The sequence below is a fragment of the Nipponia nippon genome, unplaced genomic scaffold, assembly GCF_047370975.1.
Source record: "Nipponia nippon isolate SJK-2023a ecotype South Korea unplaced genomic scaffold, ASM4737097v1 scaffold_33, whole genome shotgun sequence".
NCBI lineage: Eukaryota > Metazoa > Chordata > Aves > Pelecaniformes > Threskiornithidae > Nipponia > Nipponia nippon.
Window position 1 is genome coordinate 1,953,212 of NW_028262351.1, and position 18,990 is coordinate 1,972,201.

Below are 18,990 nucleotides of genomic sequence, written 5' to 3' on the forward strand. Positions count from 1 at the left end.
ACTGGCCCCAGTGACTGATATGTCTTTAGTTCCTGTATCAAAGTTTTGACTGCCTCTTCATCCTCTGGGTTCCACTCCCACGGTTTTCCCTTTCGTAAAAGTGAATACACTGGGCGAGCAATGATAGAAAATCCAGGTACGTGTTTTCTCCAATACCCTAAAGTACCCATAAATTGTTGTAATTCCTTCCTAGATTGGGGCATCTGCAATTGTTCTATTTTACTTAGGGTGTCCGGTGGGATTGCTGCACTACCTGCAATCCACCAAGTACCTAAAAATTTTACTTCTCTATTCGGTCCCTGACATTTTTCAGGTGGAATTTCAACTTCTGCTTTATGTAGTGTTTGCCACACTGCTGCTACCTCTTCCCCCACCTTTTCAGGGGAGGTCCCTCTGATTAGGATATCATCTATATATTGGTACAGATTCACATCTTGAGGGAGTGAGACTGTTTGTAAGAGTTCAGCAAGCGCAGCATGAGCAATTGTAGGTGAATGTTTATACCCCTGTAGAAGTCTGTTAAAGGTGTATTGTTGACCTTCCCAAGTAAAAGCAAATTTCTCTTTATCCTTCTCCTGCAAGGGGACCATAAAGAACATATCCTTCACATCTAGCACTGCCATCTATGGGTGTGCGGCCGCTTGTAATGTGGCTGTTAAAGTTGCAATATTAGGTCCTGCAGCTGTTAGCGGAGCTGTGTTGGCATTTAAGTGCCAATAATCAATTGTCAGACGCCATCTCCCATCTGGCTTTCGGACTGGCCAGATGAGTGCATTGTATGGGGGGTGGGTTCTGGAAATAATGTCTCATTTTTCTAAGTCTGCTATTACTTCAGAAATCCCGTTTCGTGCCACAGCAGAAATCGGATATTGCGGTACATTAGTAACCTTTGAATCAGGGAGTGCAGGGGCAGCGCGGAGTACACGCACTGTAGTTTCCCAATTTTTATCAGGGTTTGGGTTAATATTTGAACCAAAGAACCACATGCTGCTGTCTGGCAAGTGCCAGTTTTGTCCAGTCGAAACATCAAAGCCCAAAATATTTTCATTGTGCTTTTTAATTGCAAAGCGAGTAGACAACATGCGCTTCTCGCCTGGGAGCCATAAATTAACTTTCACGGTTTGCAAATAGCACTTGCCCCATTCACTCCAGTAATTTTAACTCTTTGCTGTCCAGGTCGTACACCCAGCATCTCGGCATCCTGTTGTGTTAATATTGAAATTTGTGCTCCCGTATATAGATAAAAACTTTACCAATTGTCTTTGAGGACCAACTGGAATCAAAATGTATGGGCTGTCATCACTTATCTACTGATAAGCCTCCACTTTCCCGACAGGCAGGCCCAGTTGCCATCCTGGCATTACTCGTTCTTTGGCCTCATGTTTTGCAATTCATCCCTAAGGGGGAGGAAAGGGCTATCGCTCTTTCTTGGAGTGGGCGATGGCACCGGAGTACGCTCTCTCCTTTTGCCATCATCGCGTTTCTGGAACGCTTGAACTAGACTCAGGATGATGACAGTAGTCTGTCTCTGAATCGCAGCTTTGGGAGTGCCTAGTGCTAATGCTTACTTCTGCAGCTCATTTCTCCTTTCTCGGGATTCTGCTTGAGGGTCTTTAGGTGAAGTTTGAGGGTCCTTAGGTATATTTTCCCTTGGTCTAATTCCTGGTCCCTGTGGGGATGTTTTTACTGGTCTCACTCGGTGTTCTCCTGTTTGGGGCTTTGGGTCTGATTTTTCGGTCAATGGGTTGTCCCACCCCATTTCACAGGCATTTTTTTAAAATGTCATGCATTAATTCTGCCCAGGTACGGATATGGTTGTGGGGATCATTTTCACCTAATCCCTCATTGTGTTCTGTGTCTCTTCTAATTTCATCCCACTTTGCAATTATGTAGGGTTTAAGAACTGCTGGGGGTCCTCTAAGTTGTGATTTTAGCATCGTATAATCAATTGCAGCAGGTATTGGGATATCACCGAGTTCTCATCTATGCATGGCTTGTATGCAGGCAGCTTTTGTGATGGCTGTAGAGAGCTTGTTAAGAGATCTTATGGGGATTATGGAGGGTTCACCTCGTTCCATAGAATCTATTCCTCCAGCCCAATAAGCTATCCTGCTAGTAATAGAATGGGATCCATCTGCCAGGTATTGTCCTAAATTTAAGAGAACTCCTGGACCCCAAAAACCATTTGTTTCATCTCCAGCCAGCATTATTCGGTCACTGCCACTCAGGTAGTCTCACCACAAATACTCTGTTTCAGTTTCACCTGGCTTTGTGCCATATTTTTCTTATAAATTTGCCAGTTGTATTGGATCCTAGGGAGTGGCTCGTACAATGTATCGTGGAGCACCACCCCAAGGTCCTTCAGATATTTCTCTTTTAATAATAGATCTGGCTTCATATTCAGGGGGATTTGAAGAAAGTAAAGAGTCATCATCTCCTGAATCACTATTATCTGAGTTACCCCATATATTCCCATCCCATTCTTCCGGGGTTGCAATTAATTTTCTAATCTGTACAATGTCAGGGGGATGAGGAGCCTGCATAAGCATCATTTCGACCTTTTCTTCTAATTTTTGTTTGCTTTCCTTTTCCTCCTGTAACTGTTTCTGCAGCTGTTCAATTTTCAAAGACAGTATTAATTCAGCTGCCTTTCTGCCTTCTATTTCTTCTTTTAGGTCCTGTTCTCTTTTATTGTTATTCTTCCTATATTGATGAGCAGCTTCTAAACAAATACCTAGCATTTTGCAAGTAATTCCTTTCCCTTTTCCATTCTTTATATGCCCTTGGTCTGTATTTAGCTGTTTTTCCATAGCTTCCCAATCATGCCAATTATCACGAGCCCATTCTTCTGAAAATCTGGGACTTGGATTTATTCCATGCTTTCATAAGTAATCAGTGATACTACTTGCCATCCTGCTGACTATGCCAAATCACGATCAGCTTTAGGCAACACAGATTCACAAAATAATTTAGACTGGAAAGGACGTCTAGAGGTCATCTAGTCAAACACTCTGCTCAAAGCAATGCTAGCTTCAAAGCTAGGTCAGGTTGCTCAAGGTCCTGTCCAGCTGAGGTTTGAAAAAGCTCTAAGGATGGAGGTTTCACAGGGCCCCTGTTCCAGTGCTTGACCACTCTCACTCCTGGTATCCAGTTAAAATTTCCTTTGTTGCAATCTGTGACCATTACCTCACATCCTTTCACTGGGCACCTCAGAAGAATCTGGCTTTGTCTTCTCTATACACTATTAGGTAGCTAAAGAAAGCAACCGGTCCACCCCCAGCCTTCTCCAGGTTAAACAAACCCAGCTTCCTCATGGAAAAAAACAAACCCTAAAAAATACCTTCAAGGAAAAAATGTGAAACGATTCAGAAAAGTCCAGAAAGCAAACTAGAATAATCAGATATCTAGAAAGCGTGACCTATGAGGAAAGATTAAAAGAACTGGGATTGCTTATCAGATAAAACTGATAGGCATGATAGAATGTTCAATGATAGCATTGTTCAAATGACAGCAGTGTTCAAATACATTAAAAAAAGTGCAGAAAGGAAGAGAACATCTTTTTCTCTGCATCAGTAGCAGTTAGAATAAGAGGCACTGGATTTAAACTGCAGAAGAGAGCATTAGATAAGATTAGGAAAAACTTCCTAAGGGTAAGGAAGGTGAGGTACTAGAACAGATTGCCTGGGGAGGTTATCAACTATTCTTGATTGGAGAGTTTGAGATTGGTATAGTTTATCCTGACTTGGGGCACAGAACAAACTAGTATTCAAGTCATATTTTCTGTGCTTTTATGTACATAGCTGACTACAGAAGATTTTTACAGCCCAAAAATATGGCTACTGAACAAGAATTTAGGATGTTTAACCTGATAAAAAGTATTAATCAAAGCACTTGTGTGCCAGCTTCGAGGCAGGGGCTAGAACTAATCTGAGGAGAAATAAAACATCAAAGTTTACTTTCTATCTTTATCAAAATACATTACATTTAGGATAAAGGTCTCACTTCCATCATTCTGTCAGAATGGGCAGATACTATAGGAGTTTCATCTTCTTCCTCAATGCATTGATGCTATTAAGATGAAATGAGTATTCAGAAGAGTATAATAGAGACATTTACTGAGAACAGAAACTCTCTCAGAAAAGTTGTCAAATCCATTCTGGAATAGAAATCTGTAACTGGAATGCTACAGACACTGTAAAGAGGACAAATATAAACAAAGAGATTGGTGAACTAAGGAGCAATTAAGATTCACATGGGAGAATGCTGGAAAAAGAAAATAAAAGATGTACAGCAACCTCTGACAGATCTAGGACTAAACTAAGAATGTACCTTTCCTGTGCACACACTTATTTTTACAGACTGATGTTCACACTGCTAGCAAGCAGGTAAGTCTCTCAGACTGTTGCACTGAGAATCCTAGAAAGAGCAACAAAATTTTGCTCTTTTTCTTCAGAAAATCAACATGCAGTGACTTTGTGAAAAGACCAGAAATTCAGTGTCTTGGTTTAACCCCGGCCAGAAACTAAGCACCACACAGACACTCACTCACTCCCCCCACAATGGGATGGGGGAGAGAATCAGAAGAGTAAAAGTGAGAAAACTTGTGGGTTGAGATAAAGACAGTTTAATAGGGAAAGCAGAAGCTGTGCGCGCAAGCAAAGCAAAAGAAGGATTCATTCACTACTTCCCATCGGTAGGCAGGTGTTCAGCCATCTCCAGGAAAGCAGGGCTCCATCATGCATAACAGTTACTTGGGAAGACAAAAATGCCATCACTCCGAACGTCCTCCCCTTCCTTCTTCTTCCCCCAGCTTTATATGCTGAGCATGATGTCATATGGTATGGAATATCCCTTTGGTCCCCTCCCAACTGCTTGTGCACCCCCAGTCTACTGCTGGTGGGGTGGTGTGAGAAGCAGAAAAGGCCTTGACTTGGTGTAAGCACTGCTCAGCATCCCTGTATTATCATCCCTGTATTATTAACACTGTTTCCAGCACAAATCCAAAACATAGCCCCATACTAGCTTCTATGAAGAAAATTAACTCTATCCCAGCCAAAACCAGCACAAGGAGGAAATTCCCATGCTCTGCATATTATTTACTGTATGTGAAAGCTGTTTGATGAAAATTGGTGCTACAGTTTAATGCACTGACTTTTTCATTTTTGGTAGCAATTATGGCTCATAATTTACACTTATTCTGTGATGTGTTACTTCTCTTTGGATTTTTAATCTTTTTCTTCTGCTTTTTTTAGCATTTGTTTTAATTTCATTTGTTAACCTTAGCTCACTTTATACTGCAGTCTGATTGACTGAACTGGTGTAAAACTTGTCTTGCGCTCTTCAAATATTTTAAAGGTGTCGTATTCAGATCTCTGGTATTTTGAAATCATAAAAATATAGCTCCCTGAAGACATGTCCATGAATATAATATGACCTTTTATCTCCAACAACTAGCAAAAAAACCCGCAAAAAACCCCATAGCTATAATTAATCTGATGGCTGCACTGAAAATAGGAGGAGCAATGAAAGTCAATTTAAAGTATTTTTCTCAAATAGTTGCTCAGTATGAAGCTAATGATTGATTTGAGCTATTTCTGAAATCACTGCCTCTGCAGCCAACAAAAGCAGTTTGAAATAGTCTTGAAATCAAGCTAATGGGGCAAAAAAACAGAAAAAAGGAACTTAATCTTTGCTTGTTGATTGCATTTTTAGCACTATCTTTATGTTGATCCCATGTTTTGGAGCTTCTGATGGTCCACTGCAGAGGCGGCAGAGCAGGACTTCTCTTTCCCTAAAGACATTCTGCAGATTTTTACACTTTCCTCTGAAACATCTGAAATGATAGGGTACTATTAGAGGTGGAATGTTGGGCAGAAGATTCCATTGCACTGAAAAATCTATCTTCCTTATATGCTCAGAATGGAAAAATGACTAGATTCAGATCTGGAAATGATTTTCTCATACCTGAGATTTCTAGGGAGTACGAGGGATCTGTGTACTACCTCTGGTTGGTTTGTGGAGCGTATGCTCCTGTTCCTTAGGGAAGTGACCTGGCTACAGGTATTTAGGACAGCAGTGATGCCCTTAAGCTCTCCTTCTCCCTTCCTATAGCACTTTATGGTTTATGGATTTGGGTATTATGCCAGTGGTTGAAAAGAGTTATTGAATTGCTGGAAAGCATTTTGTGGTATGTGTGCACTAAACAATTATTCCACCCACCTCACATATGGTCTGCCTAAAGTCAGCAGGGAAGGAAAGAATTTAATTCAGTGATCCAGATGATGGCTGTCAATCTTCTGTTGCCGAGTTCCTAAATATCTACAGGATTATTTATTTCCCTTGGTTAGACACACTTACTCCTTGTTTTTGCACTAGAGACTCCAAAGGTTTTGTTGCTATTTCTTTTTCAAAGTTTCTGTAATTAGTAGAATGATTTAATAGCAGATCCCTGGGGTGGGTGGGTGAGTGGGTGTGCTTAGAAAGTGCAAAAAGTATTTTGGAACTTTCCAACTCTATTAAACAATCATACTAGTAGTTTTTAGGCTCATTTTATATTAAAACAGACTTTTAAGTAGAAATTTTCATTTTTATGAAAGCAGGTAGGAGTCTGTCTATGTAAGAGTTGTCTTCAAGGCAATAACAAATGGCTGGGCAAAGATAATTCTCTCTTCTGAAGATCATAGAATCATAGAATGGTTTGGGTTGGAAGGGACCTTTAAAGATCATCTAATCCAAACCCGCCTGACATGGACAGGGACATTTTTCACTCGATCGGGTTGCTCAAAGCCCCGTCCAACCTGACTTTGAACTCTTCCAATGATGGGACATCCACAGCTTCTCTGGGCAAACTGTTCCAGTGTCTCACCACCCTCAGTGTAAAAAATTTCTTCTTTATGTCCAATGTAAATCTACCCTCTTGCAGCTTAAAACCATTGCCCCTTGTCCTATCAATACAGACCCTGGTAAAAAGTCTTTCTCCATCTTTCTTATAAGCCCTATTTAAGTATTGAAAGGCCGCAATAAGGTCTCCCCGGAGCCTTCTCTTCTCCTCGGCCTTTTGTCATAGGAGAGGTGTTCCAGCCCTCTGACCATTTTCGTGGCCCACTCTAACAGGTTTAAGATCTGACGGGATGCAGGGCACTTGTATGTATGCTTGCATAAATTGGTATATAAATGAAAAGAATAAACTATGGAAAAATCAATTGCATTGATTTTCTCAACATTTTATTGCTGACAAAAGGCTTTTGTGTGTGGAGGGTGAAGAGATGGAGGAAGAAAAATGACAGTTTGCTGTGGTAAATTGTATGCAGTGGCAGTACAAAAATGGAGACGCTTTTTTTCCCCCTGTTCTTCACAAGATCCTTTTGGTTAAAATGTTTCAAATCTACAGTACAAGTATACTATTCTTTCCATGCCAGTAAGCTTGCACAGGGTTAATATGATTAAGCACATAAATGGATGTTGGACGGACCTGTGTGAGATAGATACAGGATTTGCTCTTAAGTTTAGTTACTTCCAATCTCAGCAACACCATTTCTCAGCATATTTTCAAGCAAAGAAAAAACTTGCTGCCTTTAAAATAACTGAGGTTTTAGGAGACAGATTCTAGCTCTCAAAACCAGCCTTATCCTGAAAGCTTATTTGAAGGATAGCAGTTTGATATCTGCAAAGAAAGTGCTGTAGATCCAGCGTCATCAAATTCAAAGGGACCACGGAAAGAACTGATGCAGGTGATGGCTGTTCTAACACCTTTCCTAGCCGAGTTCATAGAATCATAGAATATCTTGAGTTGGAAGGGACCCATAAGGATCATCGAGTCCAACTCCCTGTTCCTTGCAGGACTGCCTAAAACTAAACCATATGACTAAGAGCATCGTCCAGATGCTCCTTGAACTCTGACAGGCTTGGTGCTATGACCACTTCCCTGGGGACCCAGTTCCAGTGACCGACCACCCTCTCAGTGAAGAACCTTTTCCTAAGGTCCAATCTGAACTTCCCCTGACACAGCCTCATTCCATTTCCTCGTGTCCTGTCACTGGTCACCAGAAAGAGGAGGTCAGCACCTCCCCCTTTGCTGCCCCTCTTGAGGAAGTTGTAGACTGCGATGAGGTCACCCCTCAGCCTTCTCTTCTCCAAGCTGAACAAACCAAGTGACCTGAGCCACTCCTCATAAGTCTTGCCCTTGAGACCTTTCACCCTCTTGGTCTCCCTCCTCTGGACACACTCTAATAGTTTGATGTCCTTCTTATATTGAGGCGCCCAAAACTGCACACAGTACTCGAGATGGGGCTGAGTTGCTCAAAGCAGTGGGTGAAGTCATCTCCCTGCTCTCAACTATTTTCTTAGGATAATGCATATCAGGGGAACACAGGTAGACAGAAATATCTGTGCTTATGAAAAAGGTCCATGTTCAGCTTTTGAACAAAATACAAGGCTGGAAAGAAGCATCTTGGGTCAGATTTTGGAAGTTTCTAGTGCTAAAGTGTCAAAAAAGATACCTGTCATGCGTGGGTAGAGAGTAACACTCAATATATCTAAATCTTTGTTCTAATAAAACTTCAGATGCACCAATAAAAAGTACCAAGAAACACTGAAACCTGTCAGGATGTAATAAACATCTACCAATTGCTTCTCAGACATGACGTGACAATTCTCATTTAAGCTGCTAAATTCTTATTCCTCTTCAGAATTCATCTTTAACAGATTAGACATTGAGAGCTCTAATCTGGGGACCCTGCTTTCACAGTGAGTTTTCTCTCCTAATAATTCATGCATGACCTAAGTTGTTTAACTTGTACTTCCATTTATGTCTTGTTTGAAAGGTAGAGCATCACATGACCGAGTGACTTTTATGTATGGAGGCCTGTGTGTGGACCAATGAATTCAATGACAGAATTCCAGTTGTCTTGAGAGGAAAAAAAGATTTGTGTGGTGGGCAGAAAGCATTGCAATAGTCTTAGCAGAGCTATATGTAGATTGGTACTCCATTTTCTGGCATACTATCATAGGCATATAGTCAAAAGATGTCTTGTTAAGAGAGTCCTTATGGTAAATTTAGGTTCTGACCTACAAAGGGTGTCTGGTGTATGATGATGATGGAGGATGATGAAGATGGTTCTAGCCTGCAACATGAAATGCACATTTTATTTCTGGCTTATTGGAAGTTTTCTGTATTATGGTGGAGACAGTACTGACAGCTGCATCCTCCAGAATTGGATTCCAATGGGACTTGCGCATCCCAGTAAGAAGTGTCTATGTATGTTTGTCTTTCTGCACTTTTTTCCCTGCAGTCTAAAGAATGGTGGATTTCATAGTGTGTCAAATTATGTTAGGTACATAATACTTGCATAAATAAACATATTAAATACATTAATCTCTTAACTATTTAAAAGAAGCTATATAAGAAACTTCTCAAAAGAGTGGGGCTTCCCACTCTTCTTCCCAGTCTCAGTACAGGCCAGTTTCTGATCCCATTGCACAAATACCAAGAATGGCTTGGTTAATATAGGATTCTGGGAACTCCAAACTTATTAACAATATAGAATATTTTGAGTCAGAAATGTTCCCTTGCCACAAAGAAGGCTAATGGCATCCTGGGCTGCATTAGGCAAAGCATTGACAGCAGGTCAAGGGAGGTGATCCTTCCCCTCTACTCAGCACTGGTGAGGCCATACCTGGAGTCCTGTGTCCAGTTCTGGGCTCCCTAGTACAGGAGAGACATGGACATATTGGAGAGAGTCCAACAAAGGGCAACGAAGATGATGAAGGGATTGGAGCACCTCACTTTATGAGGAAAGGCTGAGAGAGCTGGGACTGTTTAGCCTAGAGAAGAGAAGGCTCAGGGGGATCTCATCAATGTATATAAATACCTGGGGGAAGGGTGCAAAGAAGATGGAGCCAGGCTCTTTTCAATGGTGCACAGTGACGGAACAAGAGGCAAAGACAATGGGCACAAACTGAAACACAGAAGGTTCTGTCTGAACATCAGGAAACTTTTTTACAGTGAGGGTGAGTGAGCACTAGAACAGGTTGCCTGGAGAAGTGTAGCAAACACTACACATCAAGGTTATCCCACCAGATCTCCAGCCGACCCGGGCTTTATACCCCCAGCAGTAGGCGTGTCATGTTATAAGGGGCGGAGACAAGGGAGGGTCGACCCTTAACTCTTTCCCTACAGCACGTGATCTTCCGGTCGCCAGCCCTTATCTTTACTACGTTTCCCCCTCCCTTAGCTCCAGTAGTTCTGGATCTTGCTGGGGAAGCTGCGCGTAAAATAATCGATATATGGTAAGACTTATACAGACACGCATCCGTTACGTTCATGGATTTTGCCCAGTCCAGCCAGTAGTTCGTCGCAGCTCCCTCATTACTCCCCCACATCATCAGGATGCATAGGGAAATGGTAACCTGTCAAGATAAGACTCAATAGATTGATTAATGTCTATACGGCCGAATATTTCGACTGGGTACCCATTCTAGCGTCCCTTTCTCGGTTTGCACACACGCATACCCACGTCCCAGGCAACGGAGGGAATAAGGGCCCCCCCATTCACGGGTTTGCAGGTCCCGTACTTGAACCAAAGGGTAAGGCCCTTCGTTCTCATCGAGCCGGAAATGTGCCTGGGTTGCAGTCTGGGTTTTATAGGTGTTCCCTCGAATGGTATGATTTAAGGTAATTAGTGCCGTCGTCAACAGACGCTGTGCCTGAAATAAGGGAGGGTCAAGGGGAGGGGGAACCCCTGTTCCTGGGCTTATCTTTTCCCCCTCCCTAAGTCGGTCAAGTAACTCTTTTAATGTACGGTGCGCGCGTTCTACAATGCTTTGGCCCGTACTGTTATAGGGAATGCCATGACTCAACTGAATATCCCAGCGCGCGCAAAAGTCCTTTGTCTTCTTGCTGACATATGCCGCTCCATTATCTGTTTTAATTTTTTGTGGGATGCCAAGTTGCTCCATACAGTCCTGCCAATGTAAAATAACTGCGAGAGCCTTGGAGCTAGGGGGGAATCTCCTCCTTTCAGGACTTGATATAAGGTGAATAAAGTTTCTAAGCCACAATAGTTGTCCAATTAATTTTTGCGCCTCATGGAGTGTTGTCACTGTAGTCCGAATTTCAAATGATTGTGCTGTCACGCTTCGTGGCCTCAGTTGAGTACCTAAATACTTTACTGCACGCCCTACCTGTGTTTTCCGAGGCTCAATGTGTAACCCATGTCGCTCCAAACTGACTATCAGCTGCACGCGTGCCTTTTCCAGTAACTCCTCTTGGTTGGACGCCAATAACACGTCATCCATGTAATGGAAAATGATGACCGTAGGGAAATTTTCTCGAATAGGGCGTATCGCAGCAGCTACAGCAATTTGACACAAGACTGGTGAGTTTTTCATGCCCTGGGGTAACACCTTCCATTGATATCTGGCGCACGGGTGTTGATTGTTAGGCTCAGGAACAGTAAAGGTAAAGCGTACTCTATCTTCTTCATGCAAGGGAACACTAAAAAAGCAATCTCTAATATCTATAACCACTATTTGATAGTCAGGTGGAATCATGGCCGGAGAAGGGAGGCCCGCTTGTAGCGGGCCCATGTCTTGTATACATGCATTAACTGCGCGTAGATCATGTAGCAGTTGCCACGCTCCTGATTTTTTCTTTATCACGAAAATGGGGGTGTTCCAGGGACTTGTAGAGGGTTCGATGTGTCCTGCGTCAAGTTCTCGTTGTACCAATTGTCGAACAGCCGCCCTCTTTTCCTCTGTCTATGGCCACTGCTCTACCCACGCTGGTTTATCTGTCAACCAGGTGAGTTTTAATGGGCGGACACAGGCAGTGGCCATTATGATAAATTTGTACGCAGCACTATATTCATCTTCTGCAAGCAACATCGTCCCAAGATGACAATGGGTAACTCAGCAATGACGGGGTTACACCATGCTACCCTAGGTTGTCCGGATTCCGGATCCTTCAACATAATTTGCATTGGGTTCCTGCTTTGATGCGAGGTCTGCATGCCTCCCACACCTTGCAGTGAACCTCTCGGTTCGAGTGGCCAATCATCTGGCCATAGATGTGATGGGATTACTGTAACGTCCGCTCCTGTATCCAAAAGGGCTCTTAATACGAGGCGTGGTGTTCCCCCCAACTCTGGGAGCCATGGGGTAACTATAATATCTACTTCTGGTCGTGTGGTCATGTTTAGGGTGAGTGCCACATACGGCGAGGCTCTATCCCCAGCCTCCTCTATTGCGCGCTCCCATCTCCCCAAGGCAGCCGAGTTGGATATTGCATCATTGGAACCGCAGGCGACTGTGCTGGTCCCGGGGAAGGAGAGACTCCCTGTACCATACATTGCGCTGCTGTCGTCGGGCCTGTTGAGCTGATCGCTGGGGCAGGTGGGGATGGCACAGCCCTCAGCCATCCCCTCTTCTCGTTTCCCCAGCCCGGTCTCCTTTGCTGACCGTAGGGAAATTTTCTCGAATAGGGCGTATCGCAGCAGCTACAGCAATTTGACACAAGACTGGTGAGTTTTTCATGCCCTGGGGTAACACCTTCCATTGATATCTGGCGCACAGGTGTTGATTGTTAGGCTCAGGAACAGTAAAGGCAAAGCGTACAAGGGCCCAAGCAATCTGACCTAAGTTGGATGCATTTTAATTTTTTGTGGGATGCCAAGTTGCGCCATACAGTCCTGCTAATGTAAAATAACTGCGAGAGCATTTTGTTTAGCATGCATAGTCGCTAAAATAACTCCACTGCAGGTATCAACTGTGACATGCAGCAAAGAACAGGGCAATGCGATGACCTCCGGGTCCTTCCCTGTTAAGTGTTGAGTTTGCCTCCGACAGCGGAGAATCTTTGGTTTGCCTTGATACAACCAAGCAAAAGGCCAGCCTTTTTCACCATTATTTTGAATTAGTAAACCATGGCCAGCGGAATCGGTCATGTAAATCAGGGCAGTGACCGGTTGTTCGGGTGTAAATCGAGCGAGACCCCAATGCTGGGCCCGCTCCATAATTGTCCTAAGAATCTCCTGATGGTTTCTTGAAAGAGTCCTTGGAGCTAGGGGGGAATCTTCTCCTTTCAGGAGTTGATATAAGGTAGTCATTTCTGCCTCAGGTATTGGAATAAAGTTTCTAAGCCACAATAGTTGTCCAATTAATTTTTGCGCCTCATGGAGTGTTGTCACTGTAGTCCAAATTTCAAATGATTGTGCTGTCACGCTTTGTGGCCTCAGTTGAGTACCTAAATACTTTACTGCATGCCCTACCTGCATTTTCCGAGGCTCAATGTGTAACCCATGTCGCTCCAAACTGACTATCAGCTGCACGCGTGCCTTTTCCAGTAACTCCTCCATCGACCTCTGGGTTATGGGCCCAGCACGCTTCCGCTGCACCGTTAAGCTGGGAAACAATATTTCACTTAGTCCCATGGCCCTGCCAGGGGTTTTCCACAGAGCAGGCTGGGTTCAGAGGGCATGGCCTCCTCGGGCGAGCCGGGGCGGGGGGAGCCACCAGGATGTTTTGCAGAGTTCCTCAGCTTGTGCATTGCTGCAAACAGCTCACACCGGCTTTGCCAGGAGGGATGCCAGGGATGCGTGGGGTCACTCCTCTAACCCAGCTGTGGTTGCCAGCCTGGTAGGCAATCTTCATGTGCCACAGGCAAGGGAGCAGATTCTCCAAGGCACCTGTCACCTTCCTTTGCCAGTGAAATTAAAGGTAAGGGGTGTTTGCTCTTCATTCCCCCCACAGGAATTATCCTGGCCAGGGGTGCCAGTTCTGCTGCCTTCTCCAGAGGTCCTGCAGAGGTTCTCCAGACCTCTCCAGCCTCTGCTGGTCCCAGAGGTCCGAACATGCAGGTTTGACCCATGCAGTGGCAGGATGCCCCAAAGCAGCCAAATGTAGTTGGCAGGCACAAGCTGGTCTTTGTTTTTCCTCTCCCAGTCCAAGCCCAGGCAGGTGTCAAGTAAGGTGGACACTGATAGAGCTTTTCCTCACAACTGCTGACACACCAACCTTCTGGATCAACCAGCAGCTATCGATCCCTTCTTTTCCCTGTGATACTGACTGGGTTGAGTAAACCAGACAAGAAGGTTTGGTGAAGAGGAGAGTCCAGTCCAGGCTATGACCTCCTGGAGCAGTCTGCGTGTCACATCTGCTCAGGGAACCATCCTCTCCTGACCTTTGCTTGTGACTTGTCCCCTCCCTTCTGGTGGCACACGCTTGCTCTGAAATACACACACGTGAGGCGTCATCGGCCAGAGCACGGCAAGTGAAGGAGAAGGAACATGCTGAAGTCCGTCATGGAGTCATGTCAGGTCTGCTCCACTGGCAAAGTTGCTTGCTTGTAGCAGACCATCGCAACGAAGAGGCGTCTGGGCAGCCACGGGGCAGGCAGACAGATGGCTGTTTGAGCTGAGCACTCACGTAGCTACTCCATCCTGCTCCCATCTTTTCCTCCTTGCCTTAGACAAGCTGCATCCTGGGCTAGCCCCTGTGCCTCGCCACCAGTGCTGTCATCAACTCCAAAATGACATAAGAGAGTTGGTGTAAGCACCAAATGGCGAGTGTATGATGCTGCACTAGAGGGTCAAGATATCACAAAAAATATAGCCAGGATCAGGCACAGGGCAGATAATGCCCACTATCTACCGTGGTCAGTGGAGTGACAGGGGTCTGTCTCTGTTTTGGTGTTCACGTTACAGCTTGCTTTGCTTTTACTGAATGCCTCCCTGCCATCACAGAGGATAGAGAGGAGGGGGAAATGAGAACACAGTTCTTAACAGATTTACAGAAAGGCTGAAGCTGTAAATCAAAATCTTCAATGCATTTCATCTCCTTCCCTTTCAGTATTTAGCAAGAAAACAAATGCATACACAGGAAATAAGTAACAGATGCGCAAGAGCATCTTGGGACAGATAAATTAAGATGCAAGTAAGCAGGCAGGCAAGGGTAGCAATAAAAGGTAATTAGACCACACAGGCACCATCAACATGGGGCTGTATCTCCAAATATTGCCAACACCCAAGAGGGCCACAGCAAAGTGAACTCTTCCATTTTTGGCAGTGATGGTCCCAGGCCAGGACTTTGTCTATGAGTATCTGATGCTTTGATGACTGGATGGGTAATGATGCTCCCCAAGAATAAACAATCACTGAAGGATATGGGAGAGAACCCCCCGGTTCCCTCCTTTTGGAGCAAATTCCCTCTTTCCACAGTGTAGCAAACACTACACATCAAGGTTATCCCACCAGATCTCCAGCCGACCCGGGGCTTTATACCCCCAGCAGTAGGCGTGTCATGTTATAAGGGGCGGAGACAAGGGAGGGTCGACCCTTAACTCTTTCCGTACAGCACGTGATCTTCCGGTCGCCAGCCCTTATCTTTACTACAGAGAAGTTGTGGAGTCTTCATCCTTGGAGATATTCAAAAGCCATCTGAACATGGTCCTGGGCAATCGGCTCTAGGTGGCCCTGCTTGAGCCAGAGGGTTGGACAAAATGACTTCCAGAGGTCCCTTCCAACCCCAACCATTTTGTGATTCTCTACAAGCCTTAAACAATATTGCTTAGCGTCAACTTCTGACTTTTTCATCAGAATTGACCTCAGTCTAGTGTAAGATAGAAGGTATGCTGTCATGTGCCTCGCCTGACAAAATTCACAAGGAAATGTGAAGAAAGTTGGGATGGAAGATGGTAAGCCCATTATTTCATTCTTCTAGGTCTTGCTAGTACAATATACAATATAAGTTAAAAATTAAAACAAACAGCCAAATAAGGCATTTTGTATGGAACTACACTTAAGGTGTATTTTTTGAAATACCAAATGGATGAATATACAATAAAGTGCTATCTTTATCTTCCCAGCCCTCTTTCATTTTTACAGCATTTAGCTTTTCACTGGAATAAGTGTTTGTGCTTTGGAGAGTCATTTTTTCCCCCTCTCTAAACTTTAAGTGTGTTTATTGGAATCATTAATACAAAACTGTGTATAAACAAAGGTTTATGTAACTCATTTGGAGTAGGGTCCTTGCTTTTCACAGGCTTTGGGTATGCTGATGGCTTTGGGGTTTTTGTTTGTTTGTTTGTTTTTAACCTAAATACCCGAATTGCTAAAACTCCATAGGGAAGAAAAGGTTTTTCTAGTGCAATGACATCTGTGTTTACTGGGGTTTTTTAGCTTCTTGCTTTAGCTTTGCAAGATCAAATAATGCAATATCTGTACCTTTATAGCAACTGTATTTAAACTAGGTTAAATGTCCACTCTTTGAAGCAGTGCTAGTTTTTTTGTCTGATTGTTTATCACTAGCCCAATTGGGTGTCACTGAAAAGGACTACATGCAACTGTATAGTCATAAATGTCACTTTGAATCTGTTAAAACAGATTGTGCAAACAGGCAATTCATAAAAAGGTATATAAAACGTTTTTTTTTAAATTTAACTTTGTTTTTTCTAAGAGTTTTCAGACTGTGGCTAAATTTCCTATTTTCTGTAATATGCTGCTTTTGGATGCTTTCCAAGTAGCAAATGATATTATATTGCTAACAGATTGAGTACATTTTTCAGAAAAGACAGTATTTCAGCCCTGTGGCAACTCCATAGATAAAATTGTAAGGGTATGTGGGAGGAGAGTGTCTGCTCCTTTAAGGGTAACATGCAGAGACACAAACCTGACCAACAAATGATAAAGGAGGTCACGATAAGAACAAACTTGGTCAGTGGTACTAATTGGTAAGGATATGTGGAGTGTGAGAATATATTTTTTTTCAGTTGGGATGATAAGGAAAGGGAGGGAGACATAAAACCTGATCAATTAGCATTTACAAATATAATAATCAGAAACAAACCTGGTCAGTCATGCTAATTGATGGGCTATCAAGAAGCTGCAGACAAACTGGGACTTTGCAACTGATAAGGATGTAAACCAGGATGTTGGAAGGGGGTCAGTGGAACTATGCCAAATGATGAGGGAAAGTGCAGGGGGAAGGGGAAGCAGGGAAGGAACAAAGAAGGGAGTTAACAGAAAGGGGCATAAAATGGTCTGGTTGGTGTAAAACGGGCCGGTCAGTACAATTGTCTGACTGAGCCCTGTGCCTGATCACCACAGTCTATCCTATTTTCTTATTAAATCTTTTCCTATCTCTGTGTGTAATCTCACTCTCTATCCCATGTGTATGTGTGCTGCAAAGACTAAGTGCCAGATATTGGTGAGATCTGTGTGAGTGGACTTGGGACCAGCTACTGGAGTCAGATCGGGGGTGTGGGCGCCCCTGGCCTATGGTGTCAGCTACTGGAGTGGGTGGGGGTCTCTGCCACCAGCCACTGGGATGCGTATGGTGTGTGTCCCAAAAACCAGCTACCAGGAGGGACTGGCGTAAGTGAGGCAAATGAGGGGCTCAGCACTAGTAGCCGGAACAGGACCACAGGTCACAGCCTGTATGCCTGGTTTCAGCTGCTGAGGGGCCCAAGTATCTTCCCTAAACCTGGTACATGGGGATGGGTGCATGTGTAATTCATTAGCAAATTTCAAGCTGGACTAGATGGTGAGTAGGAGGCCCTGGGTCCAGGCAGGGGTATCAGGCAGGTGGAGGATCTGTGCTGGTATCTAGGGGAACTTGTGAGTGTGGAATTCCTGTGGGATGAGTGTGTGTGTGTTTGATAGCAAGCATCAAGCTGGACCAGCTGGTGAGTAGGGGACCCATGAAGCAGGTGAGAGGGCCTGGGATCCGGGAAATGGTACCGGACAGACAGAGGGGGCCATGGCAGTACTCAAGGGATTTGTGAATGTGCATGTGCTTGTGAATCTAGGGAGTGGTGTGTGTGTGCTTCTATCTCTAGCAGACAATGAGGAGGAAGGGGACTTGGCTGTCTATATGTTTTATGTGAGTCCTATATGTAGGTGCTGTTGAAGCACCTTGTCTGTGGCGGTCTGTGTAATTGGCACTGTCAGTGTCCTGTGTGTGTCTCTAGGTGTCTATGTGCATATGTGTCTGAGATACATGCTCAGCTTCGCTACTGGTTGAACCTGCAAACAGGAAAGCAGCAGCTATGTCCTTCAGCCCGGGCAGAGACCATGGGGTCCTAAGGCCACCAGACTGGGCTCCACCTGCCAGACAGGAGGAAGTCCTGGACCAGAGCTGCTGGAGGCAGCAGCCACTCTTAACATCCCTTAACAGAAACTATAAGTAGCTTTTGTATAAATGGTGCCTTGATTTGTCTTTCTTACAGATTTTCCTTTCTGAAAGCACTTGTAGATCATGAATTCATTTAGAGGCTGTGAAAGAAATAGGAGTGGTAGCTCCTGATTAAAATATTCCAAACATAAGATGAAGAAAGGTGTCTGCCTCTGGAATGATTTTGTTCCTAACTATTTCTGGGAGCCTTCCAACTTCATTCCCTATGGAGACATATCTCTGGGATAATCCATATTACGCTAGATCCACACAGATTTGAGAGAGTAGAATGTTTCTGTTTGGAAAATTAGTTCTACCTAACTACATTTAATCTCGAGTCTTAAAGTTCTGAGGAATCCAAACTTCATCTTATGCTCAGAGGACATGACTCTAATGTTTAATTTGTCTTGACTGTTGTAATTATTCTTAGCAAAACACTAGTTGGCATTATTATTTACAGAACTAAATATTCGACCGTATAGACATTAATCAATCTATTGAGTCTTATCTTGACAGGTTACCATTTCCCTATGCATCCTGATGATGTGGGGGAGTAATGAGGGAGCTGCGATGAACTACTGGCTGGACTGGGCAAAATCCATGAATGTAACGGATGCGTGTCTGTATAAGTCTTACCATATATCGATTATTTTACGCGCAGCTTCCCCAGCAAGATCCAGAACTACTGGAGCTAAGGGAGGGGGAAACGTAGTAAAGATAAGGGCTGGCGACCGGAAGATCACGTGCTGTACGGAAAGAGTTAAGGGTCGACCCTCCCTTGTCTCTGCCCCTTATAACATGACACGCCTACTGCTGGGGGTATAA

The 18,990-nt window shown here is 44.0% G+C and overlaps 1 pseudogene; it reads right to left on the reverse strand.

Moving 5' to 3' along the window:
• Window positions 1–1,760: 1,760 nt before the first annotated feature.
• On the reverse strand, window positions 1,761–8,505 carry LOC148054157 (uncharacterized; annotated as a pseudogene).
• Between the last annotated feature and the right edge of the window lie 10,485 nt (window positions 8,506–18,990).